The 23,855-nt window shown below is 43.6% G+C and overlaps 1 protein-coding gene across 2 annotated transcripts in view; it reads left to right on the forward strand.

The window, feature by feature from the left end:
- Positions 1-2,945: 2,945 nt before the first annotated feature.
- Positions 2,946-23,855, forward strand: part of sema4d (sema domain, immunoglobulin domain (Ig), transmembrane domain (TM) and short cytoplasmic domain, (semaphorin) 4D) — a gene marked incomplete at its 3' end in the record, with an annotated part of 37,652 nt that continues 16,742 nt past the window's right edge. The window contains exons 1-3 of one of the 2 annotated variants that reach the window (XM_079179570.1): positions 2,946-3,067; positions 11,174-11,291; positions 17,804-17,862. Of the gene's footprint in view, positions 3,068-11,173; positions 11,292-17,803; positions 17,863-23,855 lie in introns of those variants that run through there. The other variant, XM_079179571.1, reaches the window with a different exon arrangement.

The raw sequence follows: 23,855 nt of genomic DNA on the forward strand, positions 1-23,855 counted from the left end.
TTTTTTCACTACTGGTGTACATAACCGCCCTGTCTATTCTGTACCTTTATCTGTCCACCTTTGTTGTCCCTATCTGTGGAAGTACAAGATGCAAACAATGGAGTCAAATTCTTTAACAGTGCACGGGTACCATTACACAGTTATATTGCAGCAGATGTCCTCATGTTGACTTAGTGGTGCAAGTCAGGCCATTTAAAAAAAAAAAAAAGCACTTGAGGTCAATTACATCACACTGAGGGTGGGCCCACTGCGGTTTCTTAAACATTGCAAAGCAGCATTAGTAGTAAAAATAAAATAAAAAAATAAGCTGTACCTGGCCTCCATGGAGTTTGACGGAACTAACATTTTCATTATAACTAAAACTAGGGACACCTGTCTGCGCATGCGCAAGACACATGCATTTACACGCCGAGGCAATGGTTCATTCAATATTAAGATGTCGTCTTTGATATTTGCCACTAGATGGTGCTGCTCCACTACAATGGTGATAGTCGGACTGTAACGCATTATTGAAAAATGTTATTTCCTAAAGTTTACCTGACCAGAGTTTAGATATTACACATTATTTGTTTAGGGAAATATGTGGGCATATAAACGTAAGTATAAAGTGCACCAAACGTCTGTATGTTTGTCCCAAAACTGACTTATTATAACAGAAAGACCTCACTCCTTCAGAAATATATATTGAGAGTATTTTAAAACTTAAGCTTTGCAGGATCTTGTATTAAAAGTCATAGGGGGCAATGTTCCATTTTAAACTCCTGAGTTTACTGCATATCGGACCAGTGGCCCTGACCTCTGACCCTTGTGGTGTTGATTCTCTCCCGTACCAGTCGACACACACTCCCCCCTCTTGACTGATCTCAGACCAGCGCTGGCCCTTCCAGTGTTGTGGATAATTGTGGTCTGCCTTGTAGCATGGATACACCAGCGAGGGACTCTAAATATATCCAACATGGTGTGTCTGAAGAGTTCAGGCATGAAGATCATATACTTACACTGGAAATCAACACCTTAACTCTAATACGCTCTCATCTATTGTGTGCATATGTGTGGGAGACTTTCTGTTCCTGTTAAATTTACATTTTGGGCATTTATCAGATATTGTTATCTACAGGAGCATTAAAATAAGCCTCACTGTGTGGTGTCTTTGTGTCCGTCTGTTCCTATTTCTTTAACATATAAACTAAGCATTAAAATGTCCTTCTTCTGCAGAGTGATAGTAAATTAACCATTGACAAGTTGAATTTGGGGGGGCAGACAATACAAGAAAGACCTACATATAGAAAACAGATGACATATAATGTCTTTAAAAATGCAGATCTGTCTAAGTGGTGACAAATCATTTGAGCAGCAGTATTACGTTTGGGTTTCAGCACACATTCCTCGGTCACCTGTTTTCTCTTAGCAGCGCATGTCAGAGAGTGAGTGAAGATAAACCCAGCTGCTTTACGTATTCATTTCAGGCAGCACTTACCATCCCCTTTTAACTCCAGCCAGCCTTCAACCCCGAGCTCTCAAATCACCAGGGGCTGATATGAAAATAAACAATTTGTAGTATGGCAGATGATGCCTGGGAGTATTGGCATACTTAAGGACACAGCAAAGAAAAGGGACATTATAGACTTATTGCAGCTCAACTGAGCAGGTATATTTTCAACATTTGTTATTCAGAGAACCCACAAAGCAGCCACAGAGGTAGACTGGGACGCCGTTCTATCTTCCACCAGCAGCAATCTGTCTTTTACTCAAAGATGGCATTGTATTCGGCCTGCAGTGCCATGGAAAGCCCCTCTCCCTCCTCCTCTGCCCTGCACAATGACACAAGGGTCAGCCTGTCTTTCCTCCACTGTGTTTTTGATTCACTTCTCCTCTAGGAAAATGTTGTGCAACCTTTGACCTCCAACAGTGACCCTTTTAACCCGCTGGCCCAACCTACAGAGTCCCCTCAGCCAAGGTTTAAGGTAACCACACGTCCTGTCTGGAAATGTGTGGGGTTTGAGAGAGCGAATCAAATTAAAAGGGATTAGTATTCTCCACCTAAATTACATACCTGTAAAAAAGAAGCCATTGAAAAAGACCCACATTCAAAATGTACAAAAGTAGGGAGGAGTTAGAGCTCATTTGAACTTACTATGTATATTGTGCCTGGCAGTATGCATCATATTTCAATTTTTTATTAGAATGTAACGAGTAATTCCAGCTGACAATAAATATAATGGAGTAAAAAGCACAATATTTACCACTGAAATGAAGTAATGAGTAGCATAAAAAAAGAAAAAGAAAAGCTCAAAAGTGTATGTACAGTAATTGAGTAAAATGTATTTAGTTACTTTCCTTTACTGGATTTTAGTAAGCCATAGAGAATATATATATATAATATTATACAGAAAGTAGAAGTATCGTTAAAATAGTGAATGTTGAAAAAAGAAATTGAAGTACTTCAATGCAATCTTGAGGTACTTGTACTTTACTTATACTTCCACTCCACCACAATTCAGAGGCAAATATTTAACTTTTAAGTGCACTGCATTCATTTGACAACCTAAATTAATTCAGATTAATACAAATGTATGTATATATTATGATGTAATGTCATAGATTAGGATTATCCCTTTATTAAATGCAACATTAAAGTGGTGAACACAATCAATACATCATTAATTCAAGTCCAATATTATGACATGCCATTCTGTTTAATGAGTATTTGTTAAGTGCATTTTGATGCTAATACTTCTGTAGCCTACTGTAAACGTTTGAATGCAGGACCTTTACTTGTAACAGAGTTTTTTAACAATACTTTTGCTTAACTTCAGAGTGTTTCTTCTACCACTAGGTCTCTCTCTCTCTCTCACCACCACCGCCGCCGCCGCCTCCCCCCTGCACCCTCCCCCCCGTCTGTTGATATCGCAGCCCGGAGAGGTTTGAATCCAGTATCTGGCCCCTAAGCCGCCATGCTGAGCTGAGAGAGAGAGAGAGCGAGAGACCAACCAAACTTTGTCACGCTGCGACTGCACCGACGCTCATCTCCGTACACACCGGGACGAAGAGGAGAAACTTCCCCGCGGTGAGTAGCAACACTCGGCTTTCACTTCGGTGCACAGTTTGGTGAGCGCTGAACTAAGCTGCGTCAGGACTTTTGAAATTGTAAAAAGTTAATTCAGTCGTGTTCGTGCGTGCCGTCGCCGCCTCCAAGCTCAGCTGCACTTGTTGCAGTGTGGCCGAACCCCCCCCACTGAGACACAAAAGAAGAAAACTACAGCCTTTTATCTCTAATTACTTTAGTTAAGGGTTTTTTTTCGGCGCATGAAACCTTGAAAATACCCTCACCGCGACGTTTTCAAAGCCGAACTGCGGTAAAAAGAAAGAGACGTTAACGGACGACTTGCTGCGCTAAACCACGCAGTCGCTGTCACCGTCCTTGAAGCGCAAAATACCGCCTGACTCTAATATTACGTGGCCACCAGCCGTGCTCACGCAAATCTTTTTAAAGATTAAACTCCCCTTGCACTTTCAAAATGCCATCCTGGCAGCCGGAGGTCATTCGGGGGGTTCTCTACCCCTTGGCATGCATAAATCAAGTGTGCTCTTTCACTGCAACAACAAAAGACTTTTTTTTTTTAAATTATTGACAGCACTGAGGCATGTATATCCACGTTACCACAGTTTATGTGAAGACTGGCTCTAGTTGGAGCATCAGACGAAACGAATACCTGCAGCGTTGCACTGTTGAGTCTCTCTTGTGCCAAGACAGGAGGGCAGTCCGGCGCAGCTGTGGCTCATCAGTGGATGATCATAAACCTTTCACCTGCATGCATGTCTGGCTGTGTGGGCCGGAGGGAGTAGTAAGAAGCGGTGGAGCTGCTTTCTGTCTCACCTTTTGCCCTCTGGCCTGGCTAACCGAAGTCCCGTGTCTCTGTGTGACTCTCCTGGCTCAAACTACACCATCATCATCCTCCTCCTCCTCCTCTTGACCTTCTTCGGCCCTACAATCACTTCAGGTTAGGGCTGAAACTATCAGTTAATTAGTTTATTGACCGAGAAGGAAGGCGTTGGGACGATTGCAGATTCTCAAATGTAAAGGTTGGCTGCTTTCCGTCGCTTTACATTACAATAAACTGAACATTTTTGGGCGGTGGGTGTTTTTGCGGTCGTCACCACAGAAGAAAAATCTGGAAATGACTTGATAATGAAAGTTAGTTGCAGCCCTATTCGTGATCTGTCTCTACCAGCACGCTCTTTAACATTTCACATAGGCTCATGGGAAATGAATGAATGCTCCTCATTTAAGAGCAAAGAAACGCCCCTCGCATTAAGTACAGGCTTACATTGCATAAGCACTGTGGAATTTTCAAACATGCCAGCTATTTAGTTTTCCTTTTTCTTTTTCAATACAGCTGTTGTGTTTTCCAAATCATTTTTTCTCACTGCTTCGTCAGTGACATCGACCGCCCCGCGCCTCCCTCCTCTTCGCTCAGCGTTTTCATCACATTGCACGGGCTACGACATCCCCTCCCTCAAGGCCTCAATAATTGTGCCTTCTGCCTCATCGAGTTTGACTCCACAGGTCCTTTTGCCGGGTCGTATCAGGCATCGGGGCGGCCTCCCGGATATTGTCAATAGGAGGGGCTGGCTGGCGCTTCGGTGGCACCCGGGCAAGCCAGAATCATGTCAGCCGGAGCCTCGGGGGGGTGGGAGGGGGTGGGCGGGGGCCCCGGAGAACTAGCCAGAACAGGATATTGCTGTGTGATCATTCACCAGCAGCAGACAAATCATTAAACCACTGGCTGCGTGCCGCTGAGAGGCTCGGGCATTTGCTGTCTGTAACACTGCCTTTCCCCTCGGGTTAGAGGTTGTGTTTGCACTGTACGGTTTTCGTTCGCTCTTGGAATGGCCATCGGAAGGAAGGTTAAAGATGGTAGATGTATTATTTTGTGTGAAAATGGATAGGTCGGATTAAGAATGTGAATCTTTTTTCCATTCTTTCTAGACTTGTAGACTTTCCCTTACCCGCTTTTTACATGAGGAGATCTTTAAACACGCTTTCCCAGGACTTTCCATTTAAGGAAAGCTAATTCGTCTTTCTTTTTTTTTTCTTTTTTACTCGTGTGTCTGCGTTTGATTTCTTTAAAATTCCTTTAGTGGAGAAACTGAACTATCTTTGTCTTTTTCCCACATTCATTGCAGGCACAGGAGTCACATGTGCTGAATGCAATTACTCGGAGCGCTCTTGCTTGTTAATGATAACCCCTTATAAGCACGCAAACCCGTCTTAAGTATCCTTTTTTTTTTATCAATAATCAATTTAAAATGGGTGGGAAAAGAGAACTGCTTGGCTGAAAGAAAGCTTTGTTTTAAACTTGAACTTTGTGCAGAAATGGCACTCGTTTTGGACGTCTGGGGTTATTTACTTGGATGCCTTGTTTGGTTTTCAGAACAAGTCCTGGCTGTTTGTCAAATTTCTCTCTGGGAGCATTGAAATCGCTTCTCACTGGAGCGCATCCAGTGTTGCATATAGGAGCTCGCGTTAAGCACACAAACTGCATTTTTGTGTTACTCTTCAGATCCAAATGCAATTATACGACCACCTCAAAGGAGACTTTTTTTAAAGGAGACATCATGTTTCTTCACACGCCCAGAGTGACTGACTGTCAGGTGATTGAATAAACTCCTAATGGATTAGAGAGTGACCATTCATGAGCCGTCAGAGGCTTTCTTCTCTTCTCTCCCCCCCCTCTGCTGGGTTTGGTCGTCAGCCAGTCTTTACCAGAAAAAGGCTGAAATACCTGCAAATGGCAGTAACTCTTCACCTCCTGCCGTGGAGGTCACTGTAAAAGGTGCCGCGTCATTGTTCCCTCCTGCTCATTAGCAATTTAAACATAAGGAATCTGCTGGCAGTCAGCAAATTCAAAATCCTACGCGCTGCGTGCTGAAAGATGCACACGACAGCGGTTGTGTCCTTTTAAGGGAAACAAGGTGGGCGATTTTTTTTGATGCATGTCTTGCAGCAGCCTCATTGTTTTGGTGCTGCAGGAGTTAAAGGGTAGAGGTCAGGGGGCCAGTCTGCGGTGCTCGGATGTTGAGGTGCGCTGGCTCAGTGAAACAGACATCGGGGACAACCCCCCCCCCCCACCTCCTTTTGAAACACACACACACACCTCCCCCTGCCACACCCTAGTACCCCCAACACCCTCAGGCTGGAATAATTTCCTATTGGCAAAGAGAGAAGCATCTGGCGGCAGACAATGGCATGTGTAGGCGCTTCACGTGTGTGTGTTGCTGGCCATGCATAATGTATCGCTGCATTCCGGAGATGTCTCAGCAAAATTGTCTCATGATTTGAATGGCTGGTTTTCAAATCAGCTGATACAAAGACAAACACTGGATGTTAAGCTCGGTTTCCTGTTCGTCTCCGTTTTGCGTGTTGGATAACAATAAAAAAAGGCGAGGAACAGTCCACGCCCTGCAAGGCTCAAGTCGCTTTGATTCTTTTCAAAGGCCAAAAGCAGTTCTTGTATTCGCAGCAGTCGTCTTATTTATTTGTAAATGCTGCCAATAACTGCAGTGATAAACTGCACAGTGAAGATTCCCAAGATGCACGACCCTGAACTATGACGGCTTAGGCTGAGTGCAGGAAGCTTACTGATGCGTCTCTGCAGCGCTATTGATGGCTCACTTTATGTTTTGAAAAGGTTCCCAGCGAGCAGGGAGCTGGAAGGGAATGGAGCAGGGAGCTGGACATACAGTACATTCTGCTGCTGAGGAGGAGGAGGACAGTGCTGTGTGACGCAGCTGAATGGGAGAGGGTGCTCTCAGAGTTTGTGCGACTTTCAGCAGCATTTGTTAACGGGAGGTAGTTTTGCATCGAGGAGGTGATGCACGGCAGACACTTCATTTGCAGTCGGCAGATTTCGATCAGCTTCCCGTATTGTTTGATTTGTTTAGTGTTTGCATAGTGAGAAATAAGACCCGAGGATACAAACTGTCTTAACGGTTTAACTGTGCGTGTGTGTGTTGCCGGTTTATTAGGCACAGCTGTGTAAAACTAATGCAACAACCATGAAATGAATCATCCCGTGATCATCTTAATTTGCGCTGAAACTGCATTAGTTTTAGCTAGGTGTGGATCACTCAGGGCTAAATACAGCAGCTGGACCTGTAGTCCCCATTGACAAAAAAAAATCCCCCACAACAATAGACGCAGATACACACTACCCTAACCTCGGCCCCCTCCCCCCCTCACCCGTCTTCCCTTCCCTCACCCGCCACCCCCAAGTTCCCCCTCCCCCCCATCTCAGCAATTGTGTGCGTTGACGCTTTCCAGAGGCTCGGTCTCTGCGCTGTCGCTCTCCACTGCTGTGACAGAGGAAAGGCAAACCAGACGACAACAGTCTGCCGCTGACACGCGTTAAAGTGAAACAGAAACAGCCCTTTAATGCAAGCACTATCTCTCCACCCTTTGCAGCCTCTTGTGCTCTTTTTTGTCTGTGTGTTTATCATGCAAGATGCATAGATAGAGAGAGAGAGAGAGGCAGGGGGAGACCAAAGGAGGGAGTGTGTGAGAGACAGAGAGGAGTAGAGAGGGAGGAGGTGACAGACTGCTCGTGCTGGATGATCATATTCTATTTTTCTTCTTCGTCTGTCATGCAAACCCGTGCACACTTTCCCGGTAATAACAGTGGGACCGAGCCGGTGTGTGTGTGGAAGAGCTTCGCTTTCTCTCCGCCTGCAGGATCGTCGCTCTCAGACTCATGGTAAGATTCACGTCGAGCGTGTTGACTGCTGGCGTCTCACGGTGTCAACACCTCGTTCCTCTGCCATAGCAACCAGATATGTTTTTATGCTCAGTATGCGCAGTGCGAGGAGTCTCCAGTACAGTCATGCTATTTTTACCCAATTCGCATTTGAGAGGTAAATAATTCAGTGTTGTGGTTGATGGCACGTTTTTCATGATGCAGTGAGTGGGGACTCTGCTGTGTCTTTGAGGAAATACCCTCACGTTTCACTTAGATTAGCCACTTTCTGCCTCTCTTTCATGAGTGTGATTTAGAATGTTTAAAGAAGAGTAAAGATCAATATTTTCATTCTTCTTTTTTTTTACTGTTGTCTACTGTTTTGTTTGCAGTAAAGCTGGGCAAACTCTGTATGGATTTGGCCTGAATGATTTTAGATTGGGGCTGAATTTCTGCCGGATTGGTTGTTCAGCATGCAGTTTGGAGGATCACAACGCCTGATTAACGATCCGATGGACGCCTGGCATGTCTGAAATTCTGGTCGGCTGTCTCATGGCCACTGTCAAAATATCGGTTTCAAACTGCAGTGAGCTTGTTTTTCTATTGTTTTACGTGTTGTGGCTAAAACTATAGTCTCTAGACTGCTGTGACATTAAACACATCTGCAGCTCCACATCCTTTTTTTTTTATTGCAATAGAATCGCACAAAGTAACGCTTTTCTCTCTTTTGTCAACATTGAGGATGCAGCCATCTTGTTTTTAATAAACTTTATTGCAATTGTCACTAAACAAACCCAACCAGGGGTTCTGTGCTTTTGCTCGGCGTGATCGGCCAAGTCGTGGCAGCTCAATTGATCCGTACAGTGTGAGCATAGCAGTCGCAGGTTCTGGCTGTGCACAAAGGCTGACGAAAATGTGTACAGTAAGTTAACGTAAAGTACAAGTGTCTGCCCAGCTTTAGATGTGGAAACAGTTTGTCTTCCACTGGCTGGCTGTTGTCAGGATTTATAAATCTCCCTCCAGAGGGGAAGGAGTGGCATCATGTCCCACAGCTTGGACATTTCACATTTTCCTATCTCTAAGTCTTTCACTGGGCATCGCATCGCTTGGAAAAAGATTTAATTGTTTGAGTGTTTGGCTCGGGTACATCAAAGCTAGCTAACAGGTCTTTTCAAGTGCTATCGCTCCGCTTCAAAGAGCGCTGTTCTTCTGGCTCCGAGTGCATCGCTATCTCAGCCGTGCACCGGTAGAAACCATTCCGCCCGTTCACTTGACCTTTCTTTAAACCACCAGCTGCAGATTCCTTGCAGCACGGTTTGACTGTTCTTTATTGTTCAGCGTATCCAGCATTGTGATCAAGGCCAGCATCCAGGCCCTGTATCATTGTTTGCGTGAGAAGGCGGTAGTTTAATTTGGGGCTTTTGGTTAAGGAACTCCTGGCTTTGCAGGGAAACACTGAATACATCGTCACAACAGCATGCACGGGCGAACATGGGACGTTTGTCATACAAAGCTCTCATACTTGGGGGGGGGGGGGGGGGGAGAAAGCATAGACTCTTGCATATTTCAGTAATGTGAAGAAAAATGCCATTTGGAAATTGACTTTTTGTGCTTCTTGAGAGAAATGCTGTGACATTGTATCCATAACCTTCTGGTGGAGCCTCATTTTATAACATACTATCGCCCCAATTCATTGAGCTTTGACCCAAAATGTCCTAATTCCTCTGAAGGTAACTGCGATGTTGGCGTCTTTGCGCTTCTGAAAAGGTTTCCCATAAGCTCACAGTGGCCCGAGGAAATGGGAACTTAATCGTTTACCGGAGGTTACTTGGGTGTATACAGCTAATGCCCGTGAAGAGAGACACATGGAGATAGGTTAATTGAGCTGCCATTAGACAGTAAAAAATAAGAGAGACGCAGACTTGACAGGTAAGAAGAGCATTAGAAAGGAGAGTTCAGGGGTGATGGTGGATAGAGAAGTTGAAAGGGAGGCACATCAGCCTCTTGAGGGAAGATCCCCGCATTAGGCGGACTGCCGCTGGCTGGCTCTGAGGCCGCTGGCTGTCTGTCTGATGGGATTGGGTGGGGTCTACCCTCACGCTTCTGTCTCCCTGCAGTCATAGCTGACAGCCATAAAAACGTTAAGTCGTCTTTGGTTAATCAGTGTTGGATTATTAACTGAAAGAGACATATTTCTGAGGTAAAACACCATTTAAAAGCTTTCCTTTTCTGCTCCAGGGTCTATTACGTGTACTCGACTGTCTGTGAATTGGTATTGAACCTTTATCTGCTTATGGAGCCTAAATCCCACTCTTGTCACGCCACAATCTGTGTTATGCCGGTTGCGTTGACACATAACCGGATCTAATCTATGAATCTAATAGCGCCGCTATCGTAATCTTTTAAAGGCAGATAAGCTGAAGGGCTAATGCCAGGGGTTTGGAGGCTGCTCATCAGCCAGCGGGCCGCACGATGCGCCTCGTCTCATCAAGATTTAATGATCTGAATGCTGGCAGGAAACAGCTGCTCATTTATGTGCATTCCCAAATAGGCATCATTAGCAGAGGTGTGTTTTACCGATTTTGTTTTTAAAGTCATGGCATTTGTCACACCCTCTTTTATTAGTGATGATTTATGGATTATTCAAGCTTTGATGCTGGATGATGAAAACTGTCACCGTTGCTCCTCAAGTCCCACAACGCATTCTTCATCTGCGATCGGATTCGTAGTGTTTGCTCTCTCCGCACAGAAGGATTTCTCGGTGCTCTCTACTTATGCTAACTGGCTGGTCGGCTGCCTCGGTAACTATGGTGACGGTATCCCCCCCCCCCCCCCCAGAAAGTTGAAGAGACCCGGACTCGCCGGGCTAATTGTGAGCAAGTGAAGCGTGTCTGCAAAGTTAGCTGCAGCCCCGGCCTGGACGATGGCCGGCTCGGGGGATTTCTTTTGTCCTCTTCTGTTTGTCACAGACGTGCGGTAACCATCACAGCAGAGGTGATGTGCTTGTTTTTATAAAGTGTGTGTTTCTCATCGGAGAGCGTTGAATCATCGAGGAACTTGACCTACATACAAAATGGTTAAATCACGTGCATAAATAATCAAAAAAACTAAAACTTCTACTAATATGAGGCAAATTATGTTTTGAACCGTAATTACAGGATAATCCACAACTATTATAATAGTAGAAACTTTAGCATTTTAACGGTTAACTGAATATCTTTGGGTTTTAGGCTGTTGGTTGAATAAAATAAGCTGTTTTAAATCCATCACCTTACGCTGTGAGGAGCATTTTTCACTATTTGCTGACATTTTTATAGAAAAAAAACAATGAATGGATAATGAAACTCAAGTCATGTTCCATTAGTCCTGTATATTATGTGTCTACTGTAGGTTTGAGTGAATGATTTGACTCTTTCGTTGCTCTCCCTCTTCTCTTGCAGACTGGTGTTGTGACATTTTGCTCCTGTCCTCTCCCTCGAACCATTTCCCACTGTGTGAAGGAAAGTGAAAAGGAGTATTAATGAATCAGTATTCGCTAGCCGACGCCATGACAGACAAGTAGGTGGTTTATCTTTTTTTTTTTTTTTCTTCATTCAAAGGTGTGCTTGTGTTGCGTTTGTGCAAAGAGCCCACTGTGCTCCCTCTGTGGCCCTTTTGTGTGGCGTGAAGTAAGAAGATGATGTTGTCTCTTGTGAACACACTTCTCTCGCTCTGCACACGATTGTCTCCTGGAAGTGTTTTGTGAGAGTGTGTTTTGTACAGTGGTGGAGGAGAATGAGGGTTCTGGTAGCACAGAGAGAAGTGTGTAGTGTTGGGGGGTTGGGGGGGGGGGGTATAAAGACAGTCTGTTTTGCCTCTGAAGACGTATGACATTTGCATCAGGGCTGATTTGCATTCTTGCTCACTGTGCTGGTATGTTGCTGCTGCTGTTAGTTGGTCTTTATTTCCCTGACAAAACATCGTCATTTAAAGGGTTTTGAGCCTTTGTCGTGGTACCTCTTCCTTTGCTCCTTCTCTGTATTCTCCACCTTTTTTCTCTTTTTTTTTTTTCCCTGGTTCTTTCTCGCTCCTTTTCATTTGGACTCGTTCTCTACGCTCCCTATCTCTTTTTGTCTCTTTTGTTAAAGTTCGCCTTTGTCTCTCAGTTCAGCGTTTGTTGGATTTGATCTAACTTGGAGAACGGAGAATTTGGGCGCAGTAAGCAAAATAATCTGCTGTCGGCGTTCATAATAAGCGGAATAAGTGGTGCAGACCGGTCAGCTGAAAGGGATAGGCAGCAAAGGCACGGCGAAGGCCAAACAAGGCCAGGCATATTATGTGCTTGAGTTCCAGAACATGGACGGGGAAGTTTGAAAATCATACTTTGACCTGTAACGAAACAGGAGAAACAGGTTGTTTACAGACACTTTGATGAATAATGGCGATAATGTATGCTTTTGCAGGACTTTGCCGAGAGGCAGAGGAGGTTTATGTAAATGCATACATTAAAGTTTCCATGGTTGTGTGCACTTAGTCAACCTCCAGCATCTCTCCACTTATTACTAATGCACCTGTTTACCCTTTTGACAGACGAAGGGGGGAGATCTGGTGACTCACTCAGTCTTTTTATGAAACAGGCCTCAGGGTAGTTCCCCTGGTTAACGCCAGCACAATATAATGTCAGTATAAAATATCGTGCATCTTGTTGTAGAGATGGATAATGCTATATTTGCCCAGAGGGGAATTTCTCTTGCAAATTAGAAGGTTGGACCACTTCAGCTGTTCTTTTTTTGTTTTTTTTAAAGGATGCGGATGCATTTTGGCCGAACCAGAAGTCTAGGCTTGGAAGTGTTTAAGTGTTTTGGATGCAACATAAAGGGCAAACAAGAAAAAACATGTTCTTGGAAGCTTTATTTTGAAAGCAGGATGCAGCAGTATTTTTTTAATAAGGTCTCTGCCGGACCGAAGCGAAGGGAAGGTTGGGAGTTTCTAAGTAAGTGATGATGTTGTTGACAAGCTGTCCCGCTGGATGAAAGGTATCCGAGCAACCAGAAAGGGGGTGGCAGTCTTTTTTTTTTTTGTGCGCTCGATGCCCGGCCATGTTGTAGGATGATTGTTCGTCGGTAAAGAATGATAAATGTTACGCCAAAAGGAAGTGAGGGGAAAAGTTGGAGGACGTGCCCCCCGACGGTGACGGCGAACAAAGCCTCCCTCAACATGGGACTACTTAAGATTCATACAAAGGCAGAAGAAGACAGCTATTTATTTTCTCTCAAACACACACACACACACACACACACACACACACACACACACACACACACACACACACACACACACACACACACACACACACACACACACACACACACACACACACAGATGCCTCCCTTTTTTTCTCTAGTTCACTCATGAACAAACATTTACACATAGCGGGATATCAGTGGACATTCCTGTAGATGTATGCATTCCTATCAGCATTCCCAGATAAACACTAGCCTGCAGACACATCTCAAACAAGCGGAATACTTTGCATGCAAAGATGTCCGACATTTTTCACAATCTTCACATTCGTATAGTAGTATTACGATTTGCGTCTTGTGTTGTCCATGATGCAGATGTTGCTTTTGATTCTGGGGCTGATTATCCAGCTGCAAATATGCTCTCTCATTCTCAAAAATTAACATTTTTCAGTTCAGCCTCCTTTCGTACCAGGATGCTCCGGGATGAGGAAAGTTTCTAAAGCCAGATTTGCTCCGTAGTGCTTGTAGATAGGGATTCATTCTGTTGAAATTCAAGCCTGCGTTCAACACACTGCTTTGTGTGTGTGCGCGCATGTTTGTGTGCGAGAGTCCGTGCACCCTCCATCCACGATTTTAATGAACTGGCATTTCCCCCAGTTCTGTTTTCTTGCTTCTTTCAAAGGGATCTGAACCAGGGTTCCCTGTATTGCATCATGTATGAAAGAAGATGAGCAAATGCCACTTTTGTAAACATTTCTACTTGTGAGCTGTGGATTGTACCTAAGTTCTTTGGGGGAAATGACAAAAACAGAAGCAAGAGGGAAAATACGTTCCTTTAGCCCTCGAGCGATTCTCGTGTGTCTATATGCAACTTGTTTTCCATTTGGAGAATCCTCCTCCTACTCACTTCTTCTCTTTGTCCTCTCTCCTCAACCACTGTATGAATTTTCACGCTTGAATATCCTCTCTCATAGCAAACCCTGTTTTCTCTTCCCTCTGTCCCTCTGACCCTCTCATTTTCCTTCCCTCCCCCACCTGTGGTGGTGTACGCTGACAGCCCTGTCAGAGACTTGGGATGTTTATAGACGGACAGTAAGGATGGCTGCACAGATGAGAGTGTGTGTGTGTGTGTGTGTGTGTGTGTGTGTGTGTGTGTGTGTGGCTTTTAAATGACCAGACTGATAGAGATGAGAGGCCTTTTGCCAGTCTGTTGCTGTTTGCTTTGTGTATCTGTGTCAGTCAGTGTCCCGTGTGTGTATTCATGTCGGTCTCAGGGGAGCAAGAATCCAAAAGCACCACGAGAAAGCAGTTAAGAGCTTTGAAATGTCACTTCCACAAAGCTGCAGCATGTAGTCTAGTTATAAACCTGTTACACTCTCTGGTGTTTGGTCAGAAGTTGCACCCTTGGGAGTAAACAGCCATTTCAAGACTGAAGGATTCGTTAGAACATGTTTAACAGTGCAATCCAATCTGCTATTGACTGAATGTTTGGAGATTATTACATTTTTCATACTTTCCACCAAACACCTGGATGCAAAAGTTGTTTTATTTGTAATGGTCTTTGCTCTGAACTGCCTCACCATGCAACAGTTACTCCGTCCACCTCTTTTGGTCCAGACTGAAATATCTCAATGACATGGATTGCCACAAAATGTGGGACAGACGTTCATGGTCCCTAGAGGACAAATCTACTTACGTTGGTGATCCCCCTGACTTTGTCTGGACAACAATTGGCTGGATTGCCATGAAATTTGGTACTTTCATTTCAGCGCTAATACACAAAGGTTAGCATGCTAACATAAACTAGCTAGCATTAACTAAGATGATCAACATGGTAAACATTATACAAAACATCGGCATGTTAGCACTGTCATTGTAAAGATGTTAGTATGCTGGTGGCAGAGTTGGGATCTTTTTATCAACTCGGGGGGAATAATCCGGTGTCACCCTGGAGCAAGCTCAATAGCCCATCCTGTCAGTATGTTTACCATAGGCTGGGTTACTGAAGTAGGGCCTATTAATACATTTGCTCTGGCTTGAAGAGTCTTCAAAAGACCAGCTTTGCCCGGTTCTCATTCAAGTCCACTCATCAATTACAAAAATCCAGACCTGTGACATCTCCACTTCCTCTCCGTGCCCTCTCCAGACCGCTGGGTCACCAAGGGCGTGGTTTAGGGGGGCGAGGCCGGGTTCGCAACCGGGCTCGACACCCACTCAGGACGTCTTGAATTGAGACATGTGAAGGCGTGGTGTCACCGGTGTCATTGGGATTCGTGGGTGCATTGTAGAAGTCTGCATCAGCTTGTCACAGGGTTTTGTGGAAGCCGAGAGAAGCCGAGTCAAAGTGCTTCCTAAGGATGTCGAGGGGGATGCACCCTTTGGCCTACAGCTCATCAATCTTACGCAACTGTCATCTTCTCCCAGTGGTCCATTGACGCTGTCAGAGGAGGGCGAGAGGCAGGGACTCGGTCCGTCGTGTATTTGTGCTTGCTTGCATACATGTTTTTTTTTCTTTGTGTGAGGAAGTGATAGGAGGATGGGAACGTTTGGAGGAAGATGGTTTGCACTGCAACTATCAAGCATGGCTCTTGACCTTGATCTCCAGGAATAAGCATCCTCTTTGGCTTTGGGAAACTGATAAAATGTAATAAGCAATTCTAATACGGATAAATATTCCCCACCGCATCCAACTCATTACAGGATACTGTGGTCAGAGGTCTTGTCTAGATTTGATCATTTGTGAGTTAACTGCCCATGCTTGTAGTCTGGTGTGCATCATCTCTGCTTAACATAATCTGATTATTCTTTTATACAGTAGAGCCGGGGTGGTGGGGGGTCTGCATTACAGTAGCTTACCCCACCGGGCAAATGCTAATGAATCTGCATATTTGGGTTGATTTGGGTGACCTGAATTCAATTGCCTGGAAGATTTGTCTTCTTGTTCCGGGACAGTGTTTGCTGCTTTGCCAACGACATTAATTGTGACAGCTACAGTCTGTTACTTTGGGTTATTTATTACTGAATTTTGTTCCTCTTTATTTATTTAAAGATACATTTTAAAGGAGTTTTTTTTTTAGGATGTAGAGCTAATTCGTCCCTGTTAAAGTACCAGAAACTAAGTCAAGGCAAAGCAAACATGTAAGCCCATGTTTTCCACTCAAGCACAGTTGGATTGTAGTGGACTGTGGGAATAAAGCTTGTCTACTTGTGCAGGGAGAATGTATTCAGCCTCGTTGTAAAGGTTTTCATTTTGCTCAGGGAAGCAGTCTAAGGGAACAGACTGGAAAGTGTTGTGAATGGAGGTCCGACCATCTGTCACGATGGCAATAAGAAGATTTCTGCTTTCCTTCCCTTTTGACTTATGAAATCTTGTTTTCATGCACTGAAAAAAAAAAAAGAAACAAAAGAATTTTCCAGCTGACTGTTCTGTTACTGCTGATGCAGATTATTCCCTAAAGTCCTCGTTCTCGTCTTGATTCATTAGTGATGCACAACTCCAGTGCTGATGCTGTACAAAATTCTAAAGGCCCTGAAACCTCTTTTCTAAATCTTAGCAGATTAGCTGTTTTTTTGAGTGTTGGACTTTAAATCGATGATGCCTAAGGATGTTTTTATTATGGTAGTCGTTTGGCTCTAGTGTTCATAGTGTCAGACGCTCAGTCACATTTAATTTTGCAACACCAACATATGAAAGTTTTCACTTATTCAGTGAAATATCTCAACATGGATAGTAACATGTGGTACAGACATGATTAGATGAATTGTAACAACTTTGATGATATCTAGTGCCATCGTCCGGATTTTTGGATCTGCAACAAAAGTACAGATTAGTCGTAATTGTATTTTCATATGTAAGCAAAAATGTCGAACACTTGCTGGTTCTTGTTTCTCAAATTTGAGGATTTAAAATGTATTTTTCATACATGATAGCAAACCGATTAAATTGAGAAAATAATAATGCAATCCTCAGACTTTTTTTTAAAGTAAGGTTTTAGGGGATTAAAGAGAGTGGTTTTACTGACAAGTGGTTGGATCCCATCTGCAATGGGAAAAGAGAAAGGTATGAAAACAGTTGAAGCTCCCAATGTATTAAAGTTAAACTAAAATAACTTTCAAATATCAGCCAATGCATAATGCAGCGATTCTCTGCATTCCACTATCAAATTGATAATCTTATAAATCGTGCAACTTGCTCTCGGAGTAAAAGTTGTGCCGTTTTAAGGCTTGGCCGTGGCTGACCTCTCATGGGATTAGCCCGCATAGAGCAGATTCAACAGTGTTGAAGGGAGGGGGGGCTTTCAGTCTATTTACATCTGGTTATAAATCCCAGACGGACCGAAAAATGGTGTGAGGTTCGCAGCAAACAGCCAGTCTTCAGCAGTGGAAAACCAAAACGTGCGAGAGGAAATGAATATAGCGGTCACAAGCCTCAGGTTCCCCTGATGGTATTAGCACAAGATAATGTTTGTCATTTGGCTGCTCAACATTTATTTGTCCTTGGTTGTAAAAAATGTAGCACAGTACCCTGACCGACATCATATGATATCGCAGGCTGTAGATATTTGAGTCACTATATAATTGTTTTGTCCTTCACAGAAGTATCTGCCTCACTTGTGTGTGTGTGTGTGTGTGTGTTTGGGCAAATGGGTGATAGCCCTTTTATGCGGTGGTGAAGGTTATTTCATGTCAATTTTATTGTACATGTTCATTAATTCATCATATCTGTCTAACCATGGTCTAGACAACTAACCACACACATACACACACAAAATGCTTCCTCCCTCTTGTAGGCGCACACACACTCTACACAACTATCTTGTCTGATCTTTCTGTCTTCTCCCTCCCTAGCTTGAGGATTTTATAATTCTCTCCAGAGGAAGAGCGTCGCATCTTGTAAGGAGCCACAGGTCAGAAACTCTACTCCTCTCCCCCCTCCCCCCCCTTCCTTTTTTGCTGTGCAGACCCGACACTGAGCCTCTCACGGGCCAACATGCTTCAACACGAATGCTGCATGCTTCTCCAAACCCCTCCCCCTGTACCTACCTCAGGGCTTTGCTCCCCCTGCATGACCACACCTGGGCAATCCACCTTTTGATTTGATTCCGCTTGGCTTTGGTGCTTGTGTGAAAAAAACAAACCCTTCCAATGATACTTTTCCCCTTTTTCTCCAATCATTTTGTCATTTGCCCTCGTCGTGTGATTTGTTTTTCTCCTTTTTTAAGTTGTGATTCTTGTGTTTTTATCTGCTTGGAAGCAAACCGGTGTTCTATGTTGTGTCTATCTATGATGTTCATGGTGCACATACACGCAGCTGCCTGCTTCCAGTGGCTTGTTGGACCTCCAGCTTTGCTCTGCATTTGACTGTTTGCTAAAAACCCCCCCCAAACAGTGATTGTCCAATCATAGCTTGGAAACCGTAACTAGGCACGTCTGGCCTGTCAAGCTTTCTCCAAATGCTGAAGCTGCGTGAAGGGGGCTTGTAGGGTAGTTTAAAAACAAACTCATAGTGAAAGTAATGGTTTAAAAAGTTGTCTAATGTTGTGATTTCTGACGTTCCATTACTTCCAATACCAAGTAGGATATCTGAAGCTTACTATGTTATTGATTATGTTGCAAAAAGCCTCGTTCAAGAGTGACTTATGGAGCAAAGATTCCACGTTAGAGAAACATTAATTTAGCTTAGTTTAGCAACGTTAACTTAACTCACCAACACTTGTCTTCAAGGGACCAGCACTTTCATAAGTGCTGCATTATTTTCTTATATTATTTCTATGATTTATTTATATTCGTTCAAGATATTTTGCTTATTCAGCTGCTTGAATTTTAAGCGACCTCATTTTCCTAAATGCCTGCAATTATTTTAATTCCGACGAGGACGGAAGTGTGCCCTAAATCTGCCCGCCAGATCACGAGAAAAACAGCGTGACAAGTGTTTTGAATTTTCAAGCCTGGCTTTGTGTTCATGCGTTCCCTGTGCTGCGAAGGAAACAGTGAAATTAGTGTTTTATCTCCTGGTATGCCAAGTTCAGGAGGACACACTGTTAGTGCTGTGGCAGCCTGTGGGTGATGGGATGAGTTTTCACACAGCACTCCAAAGGAGGTTTTTGTCTCCGCCGGGCCAAAATTACCACCATGAAATCGGTGCCTGCTGAGAGAAAAGCAGAAGAGAAAGGGGTCCTCCTTAAAGGCAGAAAGAAGAGGAGGAAAATATAGCAGTTTGTCTTTTACACTGATGTTTACAGCCCCTTCAAATGCCCTGTGCCTGGTGGGAAAGCCTAGTAACTGTCATTTATAAGACTGTTTTTGTTTCGTCATTTATCTCATCGTATTCTTTCACCAGTGCACCAAAAAATCTGTAAAATGTTTGCAATGTAGCTAAAGGCAATCGTATTCAGATAATTATATTCCACATCAGTCGATTCAAAGCCCAGACCTCGAGTTCTATTCCACTCTGGGAGCTGAAGTCACCTGCCCTTAGTTATTATTGCTGTTTAAAAAAAAAAAAAAATACCACCAATGTGACTACCATTCACCAACTTGTCACCGCAAGGCCTTCAGCTGGGGACCACAAGACCTTCAGCTGGGCTTTCGCAGCTTCCTAAAATAGTCCCACATTATACGCCCCAAGGCCTCGCTGGCATCACAGTTGCCTCAAGGAAACTACATCAAGTGAAAGTTTCATGACTTTACTGAAAGCCGTGGCTTCCATGTGACCCCAAGATACATACTGCACCAGTATTTACCCCAAGACAGGTGATAAAAAAAGTTTTCCCACAGCTTAGTTTTGGAAGATGTCTTTTTTTTTTTTCATTTACGGCAATGAGTGCATTATTAGTAATATTGTCATTTTGTACAACAAACATTCTTATATTGACAGTGGAAAAGGGCTTTTTTCTACAGGAGTAATGACTTAATTGGCTTTAAATAAAGTGCTTATATTTCTAGGTGAGCCTCAAAACTTGCGTTCATTTATTTTTTTGCCAATGCAGATGTCAATAGTAAAACCTCCTTCACTGTTTTCTCCTTGTAATTAAAAGAAAAAAGTGTATGGTGATTATGTTTTCATGTTGGACTGCAGAGGCACATTGGGTACTTGAACGGGGAACACCACACAGCAACCCTTGTTCCTCTAGTTAGCTCACTCGCCTGTATGTTTATAGGGACGTTTTTCAGAACCACGTGGCTCGGGGAAAGGGCGTGTTGTTTTTAAAAAGCTTGCCATCGGCCGACTAAATATACCCTTTACTGGACCTGACCCCTCATTTGCCTTTGCTGTGGCCACTTTAGGTTGACATGCTAGCTCAGCAAGGGCCCAACAACTACTAATTATATAGGAGGGTTTCCATTTAACATCCCCCATATAGTGTTGCCTTCACACAAGCTCTTTTCCTCAGTTTAGACATTTGGGTTTTCATTAATGGATCATTTTAACTTCTACTACTTCATTGCAACCCAACCAGAAGTGGTTTTCTGTGTCCAGCCTGCACCAGAAATGAGCATCATGTGCTCCTTGTCATCTTTCAGCCTTAAATGTAGACGTCAATTCATGAATAATGCTGTTAATCCTTGATCTGGCCTCCCATCTGTCATCCAGCGAGCTCACCGCGGATAACGCACGTTGACTGCTGCAACAGTCAGCTGTGCGGTGCGGGTCACTCAGCTGTTCCCTGGCTTTCAGATGGCTCTACGTTAACATGATGTGGCTTCGACACGGTGGCTTTGCACTTCCCAACCGAAGGCTGATGTCTCTCTTCAGTCAATTCCACATGGTTTGGACGAGGACCACAGCTGCAGGTTGAACAGTTGGGTGTTGCTTTATCCAGACAATTGGTGAAAATAATTAAAAGTACGGGGACCTCCGCACATTTACACATCGTGGTTGTGTAAAGCCTTTTGTGGCTCGACTGGTAGCTGCATCGAGTCTGATAAATTGGTTAATTTGATGTCACTTGGCATAGGAGTCGGTTGGGACTGAAGACTTGGGGTTATATGAGGCTACCAGAGTTCTGTAGCCCGCTCTTCATCACTGCTTGAGGCTAGCAGCTTCATTAGCTGCTACTAGCTTAACTGTCTGTGCTTGAGTTGCATTGTGGGTGATGTAGGCCCCAAGATTTAACAAGGAAGAAGAATGTGTTGAATACAAAATATCAACATCAAGTTCTGCTTTTTTCATTTTGATCTTTTTTTAACCGTCGACAACGACATAGGAGTGCAATAGGATGCTGCACAAAACCTGACCTTGGTTATGCGATGGACTTGTAATAGTCAGCTGGATTTGTAATACCAGTAGCTCAGCCCATGCTGAGCGACTACAAAGCCACGACTTTCATTACTGGAGATGTCAAAAACATTTCATCAGTCTGTGGGGAAACCCTAAACTCGGATGCAGCTGGCAGTATTTTAAGATGGGCTCTCGGACCCTGTCTGGTCTTATAAGAGGGATTTGATGCCCGCAGTTGTCATTATGGCGTACACGTGTGAGCTTGTGCCAGTCTCTGCCACATCTATAGCCAAACTCCATTAATCTGCACATGACATTGGAGCAGACATCTGTCTCCATCAGTGTGTCATCCTCTGCGGCTCCAGTATTTTATTTCAAGTGAAGGCTCTCCTGCTCACTCACTCTTCTGATCCAGGCCCGGCTCCAAATAACCCACAAACCCCCGGAGAATCTAACAGCAGGTCTTAGTGCTGTTGGAGAGAGAAGCACCAACGCTTCGAGACACTGAAATACATCTTCATATGTAAAGAAAGATGAGGCATACGATGACTGACAGACCATACTCTAATCATTTACCTAAATGTCATAGCTGCAAATATGCATTGTACTTAAAGGTAAGTTGGTGAGGCTGGAGGCATTTCTATTTAATTGTAGAGCTACAACTACAACAGAGTATATTCTCAATCGATTAATCATTTGGTCGATAGAATGTCAGCACATGGGAGTTGAATTACCTTTCACAAGTTCACTAAGCCCATAGTGACGTTTTAAATTGTCTTATGTCTGACAACAAACAGTGCAAAGATATTCAGATTATTATCAAAGAAGGTGAAGAAAACTTTTGAGAAGCTGTAACCTGCGAGATTTTGCTTTAAAGATTGCTTTAACTATTGATCAATTAGCAAAAAAGGTGCAATTAATTTCCATCATTTGACTAATTGTTTTAACAGAATGTTACTACAAAGTCAGTCTAAGGCTTAATTAAAATCTAAGTCTGAATTAATAAAACCAAAAAGTTAAAAACCTCAAGTATCACTTCAATAAACAATGAATATAATAAATATTGATTAAAATTCCGCACCAAAATCCATCGACAGCTAATTGATCATTCTGGATAGTCCTGTTGATAAAGTCAGACAACTATTAAAATGTGGTGCGTGCACTCTGTTTATTAGGCATGCTTAGATACTGTAAAACAAATTCAACTGTATGACTTTTGAGGATGTTTGTAGTGCTGTTGAATTGTATTGTACATAGAGGTGTTTCTGTTATTTCGTCTACCCTCATTGATATGTATTGGTTGGTCTACTGTCGAAGAAGCAGCTGTAGAAAAGATGAATTCCTCCTTCTTGATGCTGAGTTGACAACAATTCTAGACTTAACATGGAAGTGCGACGCAGCAACTTTTAATGTCATATTGAACTGCCAGAAGAGATGTTCTTTCCACAAAATGAACTACTTCAAGCACATTTCCCATTACACAGTTTGTTTGCGAGTCCCTCGGCACATCAGTATTATAGCAGCAGACGGAGAAAACAAAATGAGTCGCAGCCTCTTGGCTCGCTGCGGCAAAAGGAAGAAGAGCATCTCTGTGCATTGATGCCGACGATGAGTACATGGAAAATGGAGCCAGCGAGGGGTTTGGAGCTGTTGGCAGGGGCTGAATGTCCGACTCCTTCACATCACCCTCCATCGCACTCTGCATCCTCACCATACTCTCTGCTCACAGGATGTGGAGCTTCTTCTCGGCTCTCTCTGCTTTGGAAATGAGATGCTAAGTGGTGCAAGTCACATTTCATCAGGGAATTCAGACAAGGATGGTTTAGTTGATACAGCTTCAGTCCACTTTAACTATCCCCCTCGCCATTTCTCTTTTTAGTATTTTAACTGATGACCATCAACAAAATCAAAGGACTTTTAATTCGTCTTCAGACCGACTTGAACCCTCCATTCATTTGATTGAAGCCAGTCCGTCGACTCAGCCGAGGCCCAGAGACAGATTTATTGTCAACTTCTTAACTGGAGTTAAAGGCATAGGTTCTGCATCACTAAATGCATAAATATGGGCCGTATCAAGCTTCGATTATATTCGGTGGGAAGGTCCGCAGTACTTCATAACTGAATATGAGGTTATTCCGCGCTGTCACTGTTTCTACGTTGTTAGTGAGCGAGGGTTGTGAGAGAAGTGCAGATGGCTTTGCTAGAAAAGCAGAATATAGTTACATTTGTTAGAAAGCGCACATCGGTGCACTACTTTGTCTTAAGCTTTAGCTACGGATCGGCAACGACGTGACGATCTTCATGAAATTCAATATCGTTGTGACATCCTATGATGCTCTGCTATCAATGACATCAGGTGGGAACGTAAAAGGAAACAAACAGGAGTAGAGCAACCAGCGCTGCTGCAACTGCTTCTACCGACCAGTTTCTAGAAGTGAGTGTTAATGAGACTTGTACTGATTGTTGGTATACATTTTCAGAACTTTCCAGAAAGTCAAGTTGCTTGTTTTACACCAGTGCTTCCTCATTGACGGTTATGGACAGGGAGGGGAAATGTAACCTGTCAGCTTGTCTTCCTCCTTGATATGTCCTTGTTCCGTCTTTACCGTAATTCTCGTTGTAGTCTGTTGACTATTTGTGCTGCATCTAAATTTGACTTAAAGTTTTATCTACAAAAAA

This window comes from Pholis gunnellus, assembly GCF_910591455.1.
Source record: "Pholis gunnellus genome assembly, chromosome: 18".
Classification (NCBI taxonomy): Eukaryota; Metazoa; Chordata; class Actinopteri; order Perciformes; family Pholidae; genus Pholis; species Pholis gunnellus.